Genomic DNA, 12,902 nt, shown 5'->3' with positions numbered 1-12,902 from the left:
CCTGGGGTTGGGGTTTAGTGATAGGTTGGGTGGTGGGTAAAAGGGGGGAGGGGGCTTCTGTGGGACTTTGTTGGGACTTTTATATATATATATAAAATCCTGGGCTGGTTCATGGACGTCCGTGATCATGTACTGGGGGCATGGGATGCGGGACCAGCTCAGGGCCAAAAAAAAAAAACAAAAAAAAAAAACAAAAAAAAAAAAAAAAATTATTAAAAAAATATTATATGTTTAGTTTAGTTGTAGGTTATTATTTTGTATTGTGTCTTGTTTAGTTTAAGTTTATTTGTGTAATGATGTCTTGTTTAGTTGGTGTTGGGTTGTATAGAATTGTGTCTGTGGTATTAGGTTGTGCACAATGCAACTGGGCCAGGGGGTTATTTATATAGGTGTATAGTATATAGTGGTGTATTGTATATAGGTGTGTATATAGTAGTGTATATAGGTGTGTTTATAGGTGTAATATATAGGTTTGTATATAGTAGTGTATATAGTTTATTAATATGTTTAGCTAAATAGTTTATATTGTGTATATATTGTATATAGGTATATGGGTTGTTTGTGTGGAAGAATGAGTGTGGGGATGGACCGGTGCTTTATGTTATGGTTTCATTCTGTTTTTGTCATTTTTCTGTTTACTGTTTAGTTCTGGTCAGATATGGTGTGTTATTTCTGTATTTATTGTTATGTTTAAAATTTAATAAAAGAAATACAGGATGTAACTCAGGATCAGTAATGTAATGTATGTACACAGTGACCTCACCAGCAGAATAGTGAGTGCAGCTCTGGAGTATAATACAGGATGTAACTCAGGATCAGTAATGTAATGTATGTACACAGTGACCCCACCAGCAGAATAGTGAGTGCAGCTCTGGAGTATAATACAGGATGTAACTCACAATAGGCAAGATAACAAACCATCTCTTTTTTTTTGCTGATAATGCATTTTATATTGGGTGGGAGTTTTGCACAAGTTCTTCATCCTCCTAGCACTGGACCGTTCCCTATAGCGGCCGCCTAGTCAGCTCTATGATACGTACACCCTCGATGACTGCAATAGTATATAATAGTATATAACAGCCTAATGCAATATTTACTCCCGTTTTGTCAGCGATCCAAGCGGCTCTCGTCTCGGCTGCAGTCAGTCCCAAAATATGAAGATTTCCTTTATGCGATGCCGAGCCGCTTCCATTCGGCTTTTACAACCGCTGCAAGAAGTAATGATCCACCGCTGAGGTACGCCGAACAAATATAACGCCGTAACATAAACCCAGCCAATAAAGAGGCTTCTTGGGCCATCATTTTAATTACCAGACATTTGGTCAAAGCCATAGAAAGTTCCAGCACATATTGCGGCTATATTATCTCTCATTACACCCGGAGAGCGCACCTCGCTTTATGGTGATGATGATGGGGAGTAGATGTGTTTGTCATGGGCAATAAGTCCATAGATTTGGGTATCAGGAACTTTTTGACTATTTATGGGCAGGACATAAACGGGAAGATATCACTAAGATCTAATTGGAAATATGACTTTATTATGATTTTATGGGCCTAAAGATAGTTGTAAAATGACTATCCAATTTTAATTTTTTTTATATATAATTTGCAGTTTGTAATATTCTGATTTCAGGATATACAGAGGAAGTAGTCACAACCAGGCCCCAATGTCGTAGGATCTTCAAAAACTTTTCTGCCACCTTGGAAGATATCAGTATTAAAAATGATACTTACTATTTTAGGGGTAAAGATATGTAGTCTTGCCTATCTTGATCCAGCAGTAGAGGCTTAAAGGGTACCTATTATTTGGAGAGGGCAGCAGGATATGCTGCAAATATTTTGCTGTCCGTTCGAGTTCTTCCGGCTCGGCCTTTGGTTGCATACACTCACTATGAGGGCAAATGCCGAGCCGGAAGAAGTCAGTCTCCTGCGTGCGCCTGCTGCCAGGATTTTTGCGGCGTACTCTGCTGCCCTCTCCAAATGATAGGTACCCTTTAATGTGAAATCAAGACCTGTCATTGTAACTCCAATTACAGACCTGTCAATCATTGTAAGCCCACTCATAGACAAGGTATTCATTCTAGCCCCTCCCTTCTGATTATGGTGTAATCCTGCCTATCTTGATCCAGCAGTAAAGGGTTAGTGTGAAATCCAGATCTTTAGGTGTAACCCCAACTACAGACCTGTCAATCATTGTAAGCCCACTCATAGACAAGTTATTCATTGTAGCCCCTCTCTTCTGTTTGTGGTGTAATCCTGCCTATCTTGATCCAGCAGTAAAGGGTTAGTGTGAAATCCAGATCTTTAGGTGTAACCCCAGCTACAGACCTGTCAATCATTGTAAGCCCACTCACAGACAAGTTATTCATTGTAGCCCCTCTTTTCTATGTGTGGTGTAATCCTGCCTATCTTGATTCTGCAGTAAAGGGTTAGTTTGAAATCAAGACCTTTAAGTGTAACCCCAATTACAGACCTGTCAATCATTGTAACCCCACTCATATACAAGTTATTCATTGTAGCCCTTCACTTCTGTTTAAGTTGTAATCCTGCCTATCTTGATCCTGCAGTAAAGATAAACTGCTGAATTAAGTGCAATAAAGATAATTTTAACCCCAGTTAGCAGCCTATCAATCACTGTTCCCCCTTGATAGACAAGTTATTTATCTTGATCCAGCAGTAAAGGGTTAGTGTGAAATCAAGATATTTAATTGGAACTACAGACTTGTCAACCATTGTAACCCCACTCATAGGCAAGTTTTGTAACAACTCTCTTCTGTTGTTTATGGTGTAACCCTGCCTATCTTGATCCAGCAGTAAAGGCACGGTGCTAAATTACAGCCAATAAAGGCCAATTTAACCGTAATTTCGAACATGTCAGCCAATCACTGTAACCCCACTTATAGACAAATCATTTATTCTCTTTATTATGTAATCTTGCCTATCTTGATTCAGCAGCAGAGGGTTAGTGCCAAATCAAGGTCTATATTTTAGCCCCATTTACCAACCTTTCATTCAGTAATTGTAAGTCAGCTCTTCTATTATCTGTGGTGCAATACTGTCTTTCTTGATCCAGCATTAGAAGGTTAATTCTAAATCACGATCTGTCAATCAGTCATTGCAGCCCGACCGTTTAGTAGTAATCAGACAACTCTGCTCAGAATTTTCAGTCTGCACAGCACAACCTGCAAAGTAGGATGCATAAAACAGAAGGCGTCAGCTACTGTGTGTGTTCTAGGATGAAAACTGTAAAATAGTAAAGAATAGATTGTATTTGCATTCTCTCTGTATTCGTTTGTGATGTAATCCTGCCTATCTTGATCCAGCAGTAAAGGGTAATAGTTCATTTAGGATGTGTTATTGTAACCACAGACCTGTCAATAATCGTAACCCCACTAATAGACATGTCATTCATTTAACAACTCTCTACTGTTGCTTATGGTGTATTCTTGCCTATCTTGATCCAGCAGTAGGGACTTACTGCTGAATCAAGACTTGTCATTATAACTCCATCCACAGACTTGATAGCTAGTAATTGTAACTCAACTTAAAGCCTTTCATCCAGTCACTGTGACCCCACTCGCCTTCCTTTCATTCAATCATTGTAAACACTTATACTGTTTGTGGTGATATCCTGCTTATCTTGATCCAGCGGTAGAGGGTTGCTGCTAAACTAAGACCTGACAGTGTATACCCCTGCACAGACCTATTATTTATTCACTGTCCCCCATCCCAAACCCTGTCATTTAGTCTTTTTAAAGCAATGGTCTTACTCTTTGTTGTGTATTCTTGCCTATCTTGATCCAGCAGTAGAGGGTTGCTGCTAAACTAAGACCTGACAGTGTTTATCCCTCCACAGGCCTATTATTTATTCACTGTACCCCTATCCCAAACCCTATCATTTAGTCAGTTTAAAGCAATGCTCTTACTGTTTGTAGTGTAATCTTGCCTATCTTGATCCAGCAGTAGAATATTACTTTTAAACTAAGACCTGACAGTGCATACCCCTCCACAGACCTGTCATTTATTCATTGTCCCTCCCTCCAAAACTCTGTCATTTAGTCATTTTAAAGCAATGCTCTTACTGTTTGAAGAGTTATTTGCCTATCTTGATCCAGCAGTAGAATATTACTGTTACACCAAGACCTAATAGTGTATACCCATCCACAGGCCTGTCATTTATTCATTGTACCCCCATCGAAAACCCTGTCATTCAGTCATTTTGTTCATGTCATTCTTGCCTATCTTGATCCAGCAGTAGTAGACATAGTAGAACACTTTAAGTCGTACCTCTTCCTGATAATCCACATGAGAATCTATTTTTAGGAAGTCAAAAAAGAAAAAAAAAAAACATTCTGAATGTATAATAGCGTCCCTTTAATTTCTGGATCTGACAGTTCTCCAACAAGAAGGCAGGTGCACCATAGACGCCACACAGTGAATAGAAAATACTTCTAATAATACATGTTTAGTCCTCCAGGGAACAGATTTCTCTGAAGTTTGTACACTCTCTTGTAAGAACGGGGAGAGGTAATATGAGGTGGCTAATTGCTGCAAAATGATCATCCCTTATAATAAGGATTTGCACCGTAAAATTATGGGATTTATTTTCCTCTTGAAATAATAGTCAGCTCAACCACAGCTGGTGGTAAGTATTGAATATAAGATATCTATATGGAACCTTTTACAGCTTGATTTGCACCAGAAAATATCAAATTCTGCTCCGTGGAGATTATAAGAACTTAAAGGGGAATGTAATATAGTGTAATCACATGTTTTTGTAGCATTCACCCCTGGCAGGAAGTTGTGTAGCCCTTTCATTTTCAGGGTGGTGTTGTCTCAGAAGCTCCTTGGCTCCTCCCTCTCTACCAAGACAATGCTTGCTCTTGTGATGTCACAAACTAGACTATAACTAAATTGAATAGTTGCTATTCGAGCAATTCCCTATTTCCCACACTTTGGTGAGTTCAACCGACTGTCTAAAGTGTATGGTGGCTTACTGACTCTCCCCCGACAGATGATGTCTGTGCATAGACGGGTCAGGCATCTTGAACTTTTAGCGCCTCTAACTATTGTTTTTGCCGAAGTGTTGGCCCGTGCTGAACATTGTCCGACACGTATTGCAAGTGTAAGACCCCCTTAAAGGGGTATCCCAACCCTTATGTAAAAAAAAAAACAAAAAAAAACTTATGCTTAAAGGGCTTTTCTGATTAAATCTTATGTGTCTTCAATCCTCAGGATAGGGGACAAGTATGAGATTGTGGGAGGTCCTTTGTTTTGAATGGAGCCAAAGGTTGGCGCATGAACCGCAGCTCCATTCCTTCTCTATGGAGCCGCCTGAGAGAGCAGAGTGCTGTTCTTGGCTCTCTCCCATGGCGTCATAGAGAATGAATGGAGCTGCGGGTCATGCTTCAAAACAAAGGAGCCGGGGCACCAATCTAGTGATCTAGGTCGGCCACCCAGCGATCTAATACTTGTCACCTATTCTGTGGATAGGGGGCAAGTACAATTAAATCGGGAAAACCCATTTAAGAGGGAAAAAAAAAAATAATAATACTTACCTAGCCCCAATCCCCCACATTCTGCTGGGGCTCAGATGCTGCCAAACGAGAGCTGCGGGGGACTGGGGCTAAGTAAGTATATATATTTTCTATACATCATAAGGACTGGAAAGCCCCTATAAAACAAACTAGGTTATTTTTACTATTATGTGTTACATTGTTTACAGTTTTTGCTGATCTTGCTGATCTTTCCCCCCCTCTTTCGCTTCCATCTTCATAGAAATTACTCAGCAGGGGGCGACATTGAGACAACCCGTCTCGGGGAGCATTAAATCCGTGCCTCCAGCTTAGGCGAGGAAGAAGTGACTCGATGTAAGTCTTTACCGTGTAACTCAGTAGTGTTTAGCGCGCCATTGATGTTATCAGCGGAGACCGGACTTGGCGTTGGACGACGAGACTGGGAATAACGGCATCATAAATCCCGGCCATCAGCGCCTCCAGTAATGAAGGTTGAGTTGACAGATTTGTTCCAAGACTTTGTTGTTTTTCCCCAGCACCAAATTACATTGAGTGCACAATTATCCAGAGCGTGTTATTAGATTACCAACCAAGTGACACCATTAGCTGCTGAATATTAAAAACGTGACTTATGTTTTTCGCCTCTGCTAATGAGGAGACAAAGCCATCGCAAATCACGCTGCACCCGGATCTTGTCATTGCTTTAATATTAACAGATTAACACATTCATTACAGGAGCAGCCCCGATGCTCTTGTCATGTTTGACCTTATGTTGCCCTGTTGGAACTACCTGGAGGTTTTAATATTTTGTCTCCAGAGGGGTAGGAGGGAGATGTAGCTGCAGTTTCACTGAATGCTATGAGAGGGGAAAAGGCGCAGCAGATGTGAAGTTATATTTGCAGGGTAAAGAGCACGGCTATCAGGAAAAGCCTTATTGTAGTGTCCCAGCAGGTGTGCCACTAAGTTCTATAGACTTGGGTAGAGTAACTCACTTAGATTCACACAAAAGGGGATGAAGGAGATTGTATTATATGTATTTCCCCACTAGGTGTCACTGTTGTACTTATTGTATATACTGCACTTTTCACAGCTGAAGGTCGAATAGGTTAACTACTGTTTGTCACATGTGTTTTCTACTGTCACAGGTGCAGACTTCGTCTCCTCCCTTTTCCTCCTGTGCTCTTTCTTCTCCCTTAACCACACACAGCCCCACCAATCACAGGCTAGCCAGGGAGGAGCAGGAGGGGAAGAGAGACAGACACAGAGCCAGAGAGATTTCTTCTTCTTCTTAACTACTGCTAGAATGTAGTACTAGAAACCTTAGGAGGGAAGGACGTCCTCTGAGGAAAACCTTTTCCACTCCAGGGACACCTTCTTCAACTCACTGGAAAGTCAATTGGAGTTAGGTACTTGCCCCAGTAGGACAAAGAGCGTGTATGCTGACGTATCCTACTGCAACGGACAGTTATTCTGGGAAGTCTCGGAAAGGACCAGGAATGCTTACTGGAGCCTGAACGAGGGATCAATACTGCACTCGTTTGTTAATTTAACCCATTAAGGCCCTTTAGCAACTTCCCAAGATGTTTCAAAAAGCCCCAAGAACGTTATCCTTTTGAGGGCCAATTCCCTTCACTGCCTTGGCTAAAGTGAGACTGCTGGCAAGTATGGCTACATCAAATACACACTGGTCCATATACAACTGTACCCCCAACTGTGCCCATCTTATCTAGCCCTTCAAGACAGCCCTCCCCCACTCCCAATATTAATCAATGGAGCCCACTGTGACCCATGTGATTGGTTGGGGGTCCCATCCATCATGGATCTCATAGTTAAAGGAACATTTCACTTTTATCCAAAAGTTTTGAAAGTTGAAGGAACTTTCCTGCCTGTGACTCCACAGACGCTCCACGTAACGGCGGTAAAAGTGTTAATGCGGAGAGAACGAAGCAATTAAAACCTGCAGAAATTCTGCCAAATAAATCGTATTAGTTGGGTCTTATGAGAGGATTAATGCAGCCTTCCCTTGAGGAGCGGAAAAAAGCTGATAAAATCCATCCAATGATGGCGGCTGATGGGAAGGAGACGAGCCGCGCTCTCCATCTAATTAGGTTACCTTAAATCTTTCCTATAGAATCATTTTCCCGGGTCCTGGTGGGAGACGGAGAGTGATGCCGTGCCAGCAACCCACATAGTATCTCTTCTCAGGCCGTACGCCACTATGCTCCCGGAGCTGCACCATCAAAGTCGCTAAATCTGCTCTTTTATTTGTAAATTTAAAGGGACTTTCCATCTTGTTGTTTTTAGGCCCAACATTTTATTCTGTCTATGTCTATAGGGTTGGGTTGGAGCTCTGTTTTCTGATGGCTTCTCTTGGTTGCTAAGCAACTGGACACCTTTCTTCCTGGCTTACTTTGCGGCCTTGTTGATTTAGGCCGCATAGCCCCTGCTTGGGCATCACGGAGGTGCCCGGTTGCCATGGAAACCAGTGTCAGATGATGACATTGGGCCTAAGGATTGTCTGCCTTTTAATACTATGTCATTCTTAGGCCGAACATCCTATTTTATCACATTTATCGGGTCCATTTTCTGATTCGTGATGGCTTCATTGGTTGCTATGCTATTGCACATGTTTTCTCCTCCTCCTGGCTTCCACTACTTTCCTCTTCTTCCTTCTGCTTTTGTACATCTATTTATCTCCAGCCTTCCAGTACTTATCAGCTGCTGTATATCCTGCAGGAAGTGGTGTAATTTTTCCAGTCTGACACAGTGCTCTCTGCTGCCACCTCTGTCCATGTCAGGAACTGTCCAGAGCAGGAGAGGTTTTCTGTGGGTATTTGCTACTCTGGACAGTTCCTGACATGGACAGAGGTGGCAGCAGAGAGCACTGTGTCTGGACTGGAAAGAATACACAACTTCCTGCAGGACATACAGCAGCTGATAAGTACTGGAGATTTTTTAAATAGAAGTAAATTACAAATCTATATAACTTTCTGAAACTAGTTGAACTGAAAACATTTTTTTTCCCAGAGTACCGCTTTAAGGCTCCCATTTATGTGCATATCTGTTGACTACAAGTTTATGACTATGCTTCCACTGTCACCAATTTGTGAAGGTGTTAGGGACAGGAGAGAACCAGGGATCCATTACACCCCAGTCTAGCCAGCGGCAAATGGACTGTAGCATTCAGGGATTCACATAATCCGGACTGGACAAACAGGGAAACATAACTGTGGTGCCAGAGCCCAAAGATGGTGACAGATTAGTCAAGGACCCTCTTGGGGCAAGATCCAATACTCCACAGGGCCACGTGCATTGATTGGGGGGGGGGGGATTTGTGGTTGAGCTGTGGTTTCCTATCATAGGATGCAGGTCTGGATGGAAATGATGTTTGTGACAGTCATGGGGTCCTTGTGACGCTTATGGGGTCTTTGTAAAGGTCTATTAACCACATTGGACACACCTTCAAAGCGCAGGGTCCACGGCGACTACTTCTTCTGCACCCCTCATAGCTATGCTCCTTAGCACCACAGTTGTCCATAGGTTGCAGGTGGTATTACAGTTCAGCTCTTTTCATTTAGGATACTGGAAAAGAGAAGCCATGACGGACAACCCTGTAAATCACTGACACAATATCACAATGGTAGCTCAATAATCTTCTCCCCAGTTCTGTGATGTCAATAATCGATGATCTCTTGTCGGAGATTTCCCGGTACATGCGGGATGTGGGACTCACCAATGTCAGGTACAGAGAGGGTAAATGTTCCCGGTGGGGGGGATCAATACAGAAGAGAACATGGAGCCATGAATCACCAATAACCCTTTTATACAAGGAGAAGAACGTCAATGAAGCCAAGATGAATGTGCGCCCCCTGTATGGAGGTGGACGGTGGTCACGGACCAGCCCCAGGAATCACAGTAAATAAGATACAGATGCCGATACAGGGATAATGCCTTCATTCTGCCCTATCAATCCCTCATCCCCTGCACTATACAGGAGGGAGATTTATGGGGAGGGAACCGAGTCTGAGTTATTGGTGAGTCCCAAGTCAATACCTCAGCAGTCATATATCACCGAGCCGCAGAACTGGATCCATGATAGGACTATGTAACAGTATAAGGGGAACGTGTAGCCTTATTGTGCACTAATGTAATAGATGATGGGAGATAGATAGATAGATAGATAGGAGATAGATAGATAGATAGATAGATAGATAGATAGATAGATAGATAGGAGATAGATAGATAGATAGATAGATAGATAGATAGATAGATAGGAGATAGATAATAGATAGGAGATAGATAGATAGATAGATAGATAGATAGGAGATAGATAGATAGATAGGAGATAGATAGATAGGAGATAGATAGATAGATAGATAAACAAAAAACCCTAGCCACTAGGGGTGGATCACTAAGAGTCTGCACAACATTTGCATGAACTAATTAGTAGGCGTGTTAATTTTGCACACATGTATAAAAAGGAAGTTGTTCACTTGATGGGTATGCTTGAAAAAGGTGGCGGAGGCCACCGAAACGTCGCATCATATCCCTGTTAATTTGCTGTGCTGCACCTATGTTTTTTATGAAGTTTATGGAATAAATCACTGAAGATTTTTCACTTGAAGTGCTGCTGGACATTGTTTTTTGTTTAGCTATCGGTATCGTCGGTCAGATACTATCCGGCTGGCACTCGGACTCTGAAACTGAATGGTGGTGCCGCTGGAAATACGAGTGGACTAGATAGATAGATAGATAGATAGATAGATAGATAGATAGGAGATAGATAGAAGATAGATAGATAGGAGATAGATAGATAGGAGATAGATAGATAGGAGATAGATAGATAGATAGATAGATAGGAGATAGATACATAGATAGATAGGAGATAGATAGAAGATAGATAGATAGTAGATAGATAGATAGATAGATAGGAGATAGATAGATAGATAGATAGATAGATAGATAGGAGATAGATAGATAGATAGATAGATAGATAGATAGGAGATAGATAATAGATAGGAGATAGATAGGAGATAGATAGATAGATAGATAGATAGATAGATAGATAGGAGATAGATAGGAGATAGATAGATAGATAGATAGGAGATAGATAGATAGATAGATAGATAGATAGATAGATAGATAGGAGATAGATAGATAGATAGATAATAGATGCATTTTAATCAATGATATACAGATTCCAACCATTAAGTAAATTGATCAATCAATAGATCAATAGATATGTAGAGAATCTGCTGCCCTCCAAATATTGGTGGAGATCGATGCGTCTGGAAGTGCTCGGAGACTAATGCTGGTGTGGAAGGAGCGGAGAGCTGATTAATCCGCCCGGTGCCAGGAGCTGAGGTTCTTGCACATGACTAAGCCGGTGGCTCCTTCTATATGATTTATTGGGTGTGAACGTCACACTTATCGCCTATTAGCACACCGCTCTTCCCCTACCTGTGCCGGGCTCCTCACACGTTACTCGGGACGGTGCACTGAGACGTTACGGGTAACATATGGAGGAATAAGAGAGAAGGCATTTATTTCCTCGGTCTTCTGGAGCGCTGCCCGTTTTCCGCCATGGTTATGGTGGATGAGCCGCGCACCCCTCGCCGCCTACTTAAATATTTTTCTACTTTAGAGGGAGATATAAATAAAGCCATTTCCAGTCTCTGGCGGGGGAGGGGGCGACCCGGCGGGGTGACCCTGTATTTGTTATTTTGTTTATAGGCAGAGCCGTCACGGCTTTGATCTTTCCGCTCAGCAGTAAATGAAGGAACCTGAGTGTGCGGGCGGCCCGCCCCCCGCCTGGCCGAGCCGTCTCATGTTACATGCACATTAGTGGAAAGAAATGATTCCATTATAACCGCCATGAAAATCCGATAACCTCTCCGATACATTATTAATGCCGGCCAGACTGCAGCAAACCGTGCGCCGCTTCTTATACCGTTATTAACCCTTTCTGTGGCATCAGATGTTAGTGAGTTTATCGGGGAAGGGTCAGCAGGTATCTCATTACTATTCGAGGATATAGCTTCCACGTTTATGGAGGTGGTAGACGTCACGGGAGAGAAGGATCTGGTGGAATCCAGTCTATCCTATCCTCTCTGTCCATGAGAGATAAGGTTGTATGAGGGTTCAATGATCAGACAAGAAAGTGCATTCCAAGATACTGCAAGGAGTAATGGCGAGCAGTGGTCGCTTCTTCTCTATCTCTCCATACACATGGAACTAGGAGAACACATGGACAAAGCTTTCCTGAAGGACTCTCACACTTTCGGGGCCCTCTGGGGCTTCTTTCAGGGCAACTCTGGAGCTTCTTTCTTGTAACCCATTAACTTTCATCTCGCTTTCCCTCGGCTCATACATGGAGTCTTACACTTAGCTCCTTCCCTCCAAGGCGCTTCAAGGGACCAATGCCCAACCTGGCTAAGAATGATTGAAATCCTCCCTTTGTAGGCACTTAAAGGGACCAACAAAAGAGATAAGCGCAACTCCTGCATCCTAGAGCCCGATCTTTTACCATTTTAATATCAGTAGCTGAAGAAGTTGGATGCAACCCTTGGGAGTCCAGGATAACATAGATACAGCCGTAGGCCATAGGCTTTATCCCTTTTTTCGCAGACATCCATCTTCAGCCACCAGTATTCAAGTGCCAAATCAGACTTGAGAATGCTCAAGTTGTGCTAATCTCTAACCAATACAAAACCTGGGCATTGGTTGCACTGTGGTACTTGTGGTGTCCCACCATGGGTGTTTCTATTCTTTACACCCTTCGCAAAAGTCTGTACTCTAAAGTAGAAGTGGTAATGAAGCAGTACCCAAGTTTTGCCACTAGATGTTATGTGTATTGTGTACCTTGGTATAGTATGGCTGGATGTAACTAAAGGGTTATTGTTTTAGTATTTGTGCACCAATGGGAGTTCTTTCTATTTTCCTCCTATCTCTATCCTTCTCTTTCTCCTGCACTCTTTTCTCACCTACTCACAGCACACCTTATAACTGCTGTAGAAGGAAGTCACATGGGGAGAGGAAATGTAGACACACCTTTAGTGAGTCTTACTCTGGTTTCTGTAGGGAACGGATGCACATGAAACACCTTGGCACTCTTTTCGCGAAAGCAGCACTTCCATACACGATGCAGTGCTGAATGCACTCTTAGAGAGGACAAGTCAGGGATCACCCCAACCCACGCCGAGAACCAGTCTAAAAGAGCAGGACAGTATCCTGAAGAAAGAGGAACTGATCCAGATAGAGCAAAGTTGCTAGGAGACTACGTACTCTATCTCTCAGCGCAGGTGTAATCGGAAAATTCTGACCACTCTGCTCATCCCAGGGAACAAGGTCTGGGACTTGTGTCACCCTCTATAATGGGTCGCCCAA

The 12,902-nt window shown here is 42.5% G+C and overlaps 1 long non-coding RNA gene across 1 annotated transcript in view; it reads right to left on the bottom strand.

The window, feature by feature from the left end:
• The window catches only part of LOC138771891 (uncharacterized), an 82,350-nt gene extending 74,403 nt beyond the window's left edge, over positions 1-7,947 (bottom strand). The window contains exon 1 of the long non-coding RNA XR_011359685.1: positions 7,630-7,947. This is a non-coding gene — a long non-coding RNA (uncharacterized lncRNA). The remainder of the gene's footprint in view (positions 1-7,629) is intronic.
• Positions 7,948-12,902: the final 4,955 nt, after the last annotated feature.

This window comes from Dendropsophus ebraccatus, chromosome 1 (assembly GCF_027789765.1).
Source record: "Dendropsophus ebraccatus isolate aDenEbr1 chromosome 1, aDenEbr1.pat, whole genome shotgun sequence".
NCBI lineage: Eukaryota > Metazoa > Chordata > Amphibia > Anura > Hylidae > Dendropsophus > Dendropsophus ebraccatus.
Note: the sequence above shows the minus strand (reverse complement) of the source record. Positions and strands in the feature narration are given on the sequence as shown.